Source organism: Prosopis cineraria, unplaced genomic scaffold (assembly GCF_029017545.1).
Source record: "Prosopis cineraria cultivar Desert tree isolate PC_DT_omini unplaced genomic scaffold, ASM2901754v1 PC1, whole genome shotgun sequence".
NCBI classification, from domain to species: domain Eukaryota; kingdom Viridiplantae; phylum Streptophyta; class Magnoliopsida; order Fabales; family Fabaceae; genus Prosopis; species Prosopis cineraria.
In genome coordinates, this window is record NW_026555332.1 from 42,510,342 (window position 1) to 42,516,418 (window position 6,077).

General features: G+C 30.5%; 1 pseudogene; it reads left to right on the plus strand.

Moving 5' to 3' along the window:
- Window positions 1–3,312: 3,312 nt before the first annotated feature.
- Window positions 3,313–5,063, plus strand: LOC129301822 (type IV inositol polyphosphate 5-phosphatase 6-like; annotated as a pseudogene).
- Window positions 5,064–6,077: the final 1,014 nt, after the last annotated feature.

Sequence of the window (6,077 nt, forward strand, 5' to 3'; positions counted from 1 at the left end):
AAAAAAAAATAATAATAGCAGCACCAGTTGTGAACTTTGAAATACTTTTTAAGATCGAACAAGATATGAAATGATAAGGTAGAAATATTATGATAGATGTTGTATCTACATGTCTATATACTATATTTATATAAGATATAAAATTAATGGAAAGTTTGTACCAAAAAATAAATTTATAGAAGTTGTATGCTATTTATGAGTCATAATCATGAACCAATATAACTTACCTCAATTTCTTTGGGTTAACCACACTTATTATTTTATTAGAAATAATTATATTTGAGGCACTACCGGCCATTAAATGTGAGCACTCTCTTAGCAAAATTCGAACATTGATTTATGATGCTGTGAGAAATTAATTTTTTTACTAGACCCAACCTTATTGGTCACTTACCTCAAATTAATTAGAAACATAAAACCCCACAATCTAGTTGATCTCCAATTAATTTTTTTTTTAAAGGTCGATCTCCAGATTTTAATGGTGCCTTTCGTGTTGGACCCAAGTTAAGAGACGCCAATCCACATCTCTCTGTTTGTTTTTTTTTTTTGGTGCTTCGGACTGAATCCATGTCTTCTTTTCTAGGCAACCCATTTGTTTGTTGAAAAATTCCAAATCAGCAATTTTTTTTCCACTGAATGGGAGAAATTCATGTTAAATTTATCCAAGTAAAAATGACCAAACAAATAACACAACTATTGCCATTATTCAATTATCTGATCAGCTGGATTTAGAATCGTCTGATCCTCATATTATCCAGTTTAATTTTAACATAGAAATCTCTATAATACATACACATACTTCAGGTACGAGGCGGAACGGTGATATCGTTGGTTTGATTTGATAGGTAGAATGAAATAAAATATAATAAAAAGGAAATGAAACTATTATAATTATATAAACATAAAATGACTCATTTAAATTTAGACCCTTTTTATCTTCATCTCTAGATTTAAATGAGTGCATTTTACAAATTAAAAATATGAATATTTTGATTATTCGTATAATTAATTTAGTATATTAAGACATTATATTCAACAATATTCTGCAAAAAATATGGAAACAAAATTCAGATACAATATTTAATATAAGCATTTTTCTGGCTAAATAGTTAAACCAAAAAAAAACGAAGCCAAAACTAGGATAAGTAAAATCGAATATGTGGCGAAAAAACAAAAAAATCGAATGAATGATTATCAACGGGTAGCCAAAGGCGCCTTAGTGGAAAACAAGGTTTGGGAACGAGAGATGCCACGGATCGAAAAGGATAGGGCGGTATTGCATGTGAGGCCAGTTGCAGTTGTTGAGAATTCTATTCTGACCATTTTTTTTTGATTTTTAACATATGACTATGATATTAACACTTAAATGTAAAAAAAAAAATATTTGACCTAACACAGACAAATGATACAAAAAAAATGATAATAAAATCTTCTCAAATATATAAATAATAATTTGATCTCTCAAAATGTCATAATTCTCCTGAAATTTTTAGAGATTTTTTTATCATTAAAAATTATATAACTATTTTAAATTATCTTTATTAAAATAAGTGATTCACAAATTTTATTAAATATTCACAACTTTTTTTTTATATTTGCAATAATGTAATATCAACACAGCTTCACATGTAAATATTTATAACTTTCATTTTTATTATACAAAATTATCAAATTGCCCTTATTAAAAATAAATAATTCACAATTTTGTTTAAATATTTACAATTTTTTTTATATTTGCAACAATATAACAGTAAAATCATACCTTTGCATATTAAATTTTTTATTTACTGTTGTATAATTATGAATATAAAAAAAATTATGAATATTAAACAAAACTTTTGCATTACTTATTTTTTACAAGAATAATTTGATAATTTATATAATTTATAAAAAATATAAAAAAATTTTAAATTTTAAAAAAATTATAACATTTTAAAAGATTAAATTATTATTTATATATTTTAAAAAAATTATTGTGATCATGAAACAATAGTAGTATAGGCAATAAGGCAAATATTTGACCAGGGATACTGGGATAGGATAGGGGCGCTGGGAATAAAAGTCAAAGTTTAGCAACGAATGTGACATAAAAAAGAGAAGAAAATTACAAATAATGGCTTCCAGTATCACAATAATCAATTAAGACCTTGAAAATTTGAAACTGAATTTTAGGATCATATTTTTTTTGTAGTTTTAAAGTTTTTTGTAGTTTTAAAAATAGTACTTTAACTAAAATACATTATTTGGTGACCAAATTTACAAGTTTGGGAATAAAATATTTTCCAATTTAAATAAAATGATTTCATAACCCCTTTTACCTGAATTTCAACCAGATTTCAACATTAACAGATTTTAAATTAATCAATTGTAAGTTTGGTAACCAATTTTGTGAGTTTGAGAGAAAAAAAATTTTCAATTAAATAAAACAATTTCATAACCCCTTCAACTAAATTCGTTCGTAACCCAATTAAAATTATTTTAGCACTAACAATTTTAAGTTTGCCAATTATAAGTACAAGAATAAAAACATTTTCAACCCAAATAAAGTGATTTCATAATCTCTTTAAACTAAATTTTCAACCCAATTAAATGATTTTAGCACTAACAAATTATAAGTTGACATTTCATGCAAGGACTTTTTAATTCAAAATATTATTTTTAAAGCTACAAGTAACACCCTAGTCCTAAAATTTAATTTCATAATTTCATCCTAATTAGTTATTTGTAATATTTAGAGGTCCTTATCTGTAATTTTCTGGGAAAAAAAACATATTGCAAATATGGTATGGTACGATGCTTAATGAAACCAAAATAGAATAAGCATCCAACGATAGTTAAACAATACTATCTCCATTTAAACTAAGTGCAATTCTCACATTGACTTTTTTGTCCATCAGTTGTGATTAACTCCTTTAAAAATAATAGAAGTTCAACAGTAGATACAAACTTATTAGTCATAGGCCCATCGTTTCCTTTTGCCTCTAGATTAAGCCTTCTTGATACACCCTTGGCCTCAAGGCTTAATGTTTGGTGAAAGAAGCTTCCTTCCACAGTTCCATTTAGGGTCCGTTTGTATTTCAGTTGAGTATAATAAATTATGAAAATAATTGATTAAGTGGTAGATTTTAATCAGAATTGATTATGTTATAATGTAAACTGCTTGGATATTGAAATTGATTTCAACTGTGCAATTATCATAAAATACATTGCTTTTTGAAATTAAATTATTAATAAAGTTGTATTTAATATTAATAAATTTCTTAAATTTTATTTAACACAATTATGAATTATTTACAAATTATTTATTATAATATGGTAAAATGGAAACCAGAAGCAGGTATGAATAGATTAACAAAAAAATCGATTTTAGCATGTTAATTGATTATCTCATTATTATGCTGTTTGGCAAAATTTTGTTTTGAAAATCGATTAAACCCCAAAAAATCGATTCTTGACGCAAATCAAACGGGCACTTAGTTGCCTTCCAAGTTCGAACGCACTTTTATGTTTTTTTTTCTTTGGGGCTCATGGCTTTTTTTATTTTTTTTATACTTGACACTTCATGTCTCTATCGTGTTTAACGTTGAAGGCTTGATTTTATCAAAGCATTGGCTAGGACAGTCTATCTTGTTTTCTAATTGGAGTACGCGATTAACCCAATAACCCATTTCAGCAAAATATCCCACATTGGTATGTTATTGAGGGCAAAAAAGGTAGAAAGCTAGAAGCCGCTCTCAAAAAAAAAAAAAAAAAACTAAAAACAAACTAAAGCTTTCAACTGGATGCAGAAGTTGTGTGCTTACCTTGCCTCTCATCATTGGTGTGGTCTGAATGGACTGGACCACATGACCAGAGTAATGGACGAGGAGAACCAGAAGCCGAGATCTCGGATGTTTTCCAAGTTTTTTTTACTAGGAATCACAAAGACAAATCATCACAGAGTCTGGTAAAAAAAGGTTTCCTCTATATTTAATTCAAGAAAATAGAAACAAAGAGACAAATCGGATTTATTATCGTTGTTCCTGAAGTAATTTTGAATGGAGTTCTGTTACAGATAAAGTTGAGGATGAAAGTGATGACACCAGCCACGATCTTTCCCATCGCTCCTTGGAATTTGACCCATGTATTTTAACGAAAGAGCTAAGGCATAATTTCAGATGATTTTCTTTTTAGAAAATAAATCAGGATGAGTAAAGAGAATTTAGCTCACGGCCAATGTATAGTAACGCACGTTTTTGCCCGTTTTAGAATCTTTGTAGGTGCTTGGAACGTTGCAGGAAGATCTCCAGTAGGAAGCTTAGCCGTAGATTTGGATGAGTGGTTGAATCTCAAGAATGCTGCAGATATATACGTTCTAGGGTAATATTCGAGCCCGAGTCACGTCAACCGAATAAAATTCTTTATATTTTATAACTAAGAAAGAAAGAAAGTTGCACTAAAATGATTTTATTTCAGGTTTCAAGAGATTGTACCGCTGAACACATTGGCAGTGATGATAGGAGCAGAAGACCCAACAAGTCGGAACCTGCTTAAAGGAAGAACTTTGAACGACAAGCATGGATGTCCCTGGTTAACACGAATGCTAAATTCATCACCAAGTGAAAGCTATGTCCATGAAGAGAACAGCATCTCTGGAAAGAGGAGTTATAGCAGCCATGCAGGAACACAGGGGACGGCAGAATGGAAGACTCAAAATGTCAAACCAAAAGAAGATAATAGGTACTCGTTGCTGGGAAGCAAGAGAGATGGTTGGAGTATTCATTAGTGTGTGGATGAGACAGGAGTTGCTCAACAAGAGCTGCATCTCAAATGTGACAGTTTGTTCAGTAGTAGCATGTGGCATAATGGGCTATTTGGAAAACAGGGGTTCCGTCGCAATTAGCATGTTGATTGAAGGAACAAGTTTTTGCTTTGTAGTTGCCCACTTGGCATCAGGAGAGAAGAAGGGTGATGAAGGCCGAAGAAGTCAACAGGTTTTGGAAATTTTTAGGCGAACTTGTTTCCCCACAACTCCTGGACACGATCATTATCCTTGTGCTCTTACTATCTTAGGCCACGAGTAAGTCCCCCTCCCCCCTTATCCTTTTTACCCCATCGGTAGGACGAATTAGGAGACTACCCGGGTCTTTTTTCTTTTCCCGGGATCCGATAAGAACAAGAGCAGCCCAATATACTATCTAAATCCTTTAAAAAAATTTACCACTCACAAAAAAAAGAAGAAAAATGATCAACCTAAAGATTCTAAACAACAGAAAATTCATTTGCATTAATTTTGTTTGTGATTAGGCCATTTAATGATATTTCTATTTCATCAAAAGCAGCCCAATATACTGTCTAAATCCTTTAAAACAATCCAAATTGGCTTTTCAAGTTTTTTTCCCCCGTTAATTCTATTCGTGGCTTAATAATGATCTCTACCATTTCGATAAATCAAGCTGAACAAAAACAAATCGTTTTTTTTTTATCATAAAGTGACCGCTTCAGATTATAAATTTCAATTAACATCCTACCAAAGCATACAATAGTCCCCAGATCCAACTGATATTCTCTCATAATTAATACGTTTTAAAGTTTTGAGTACAGATCACTTGCTGCCAATTGACGTATAATCCTTTTTCTGGTGCTACACATTTTCCACTAATACAAATTTAGTGTCTTGGTGGTGGTGTGGAAGAAAACCCTTGAAACCTCCAATTTGTTTAACCTCAGACAGTCGGACAGTTTGAGATTAAGAGGGCCTTAATGGATTTAACCCACGAGTAAGACACTAATTATAGATTTGAGCAAAAGCTTGATTAGCACGAGTACATGGTTTGGTCCTCAATTGCTTCACATTTTAATTCCTATCTTTGATTTGCATGTGCACTACTACAAATTATACATTTTACATCCCTCAATTTACTTTATTTTTTTTTTATAGAAGTGACATAAAAAATAGAGGCAGTGATAATTTTATAAATAAGTAATGAATATGTAAGATTATCAATGTCGCCTTTTTAAAAAAGCAACATGAATAACTTACCATGATTTCTAAGGCTAAGGCGGATATTTTTAAACCCAAGGCTCTTGTTGCTTTT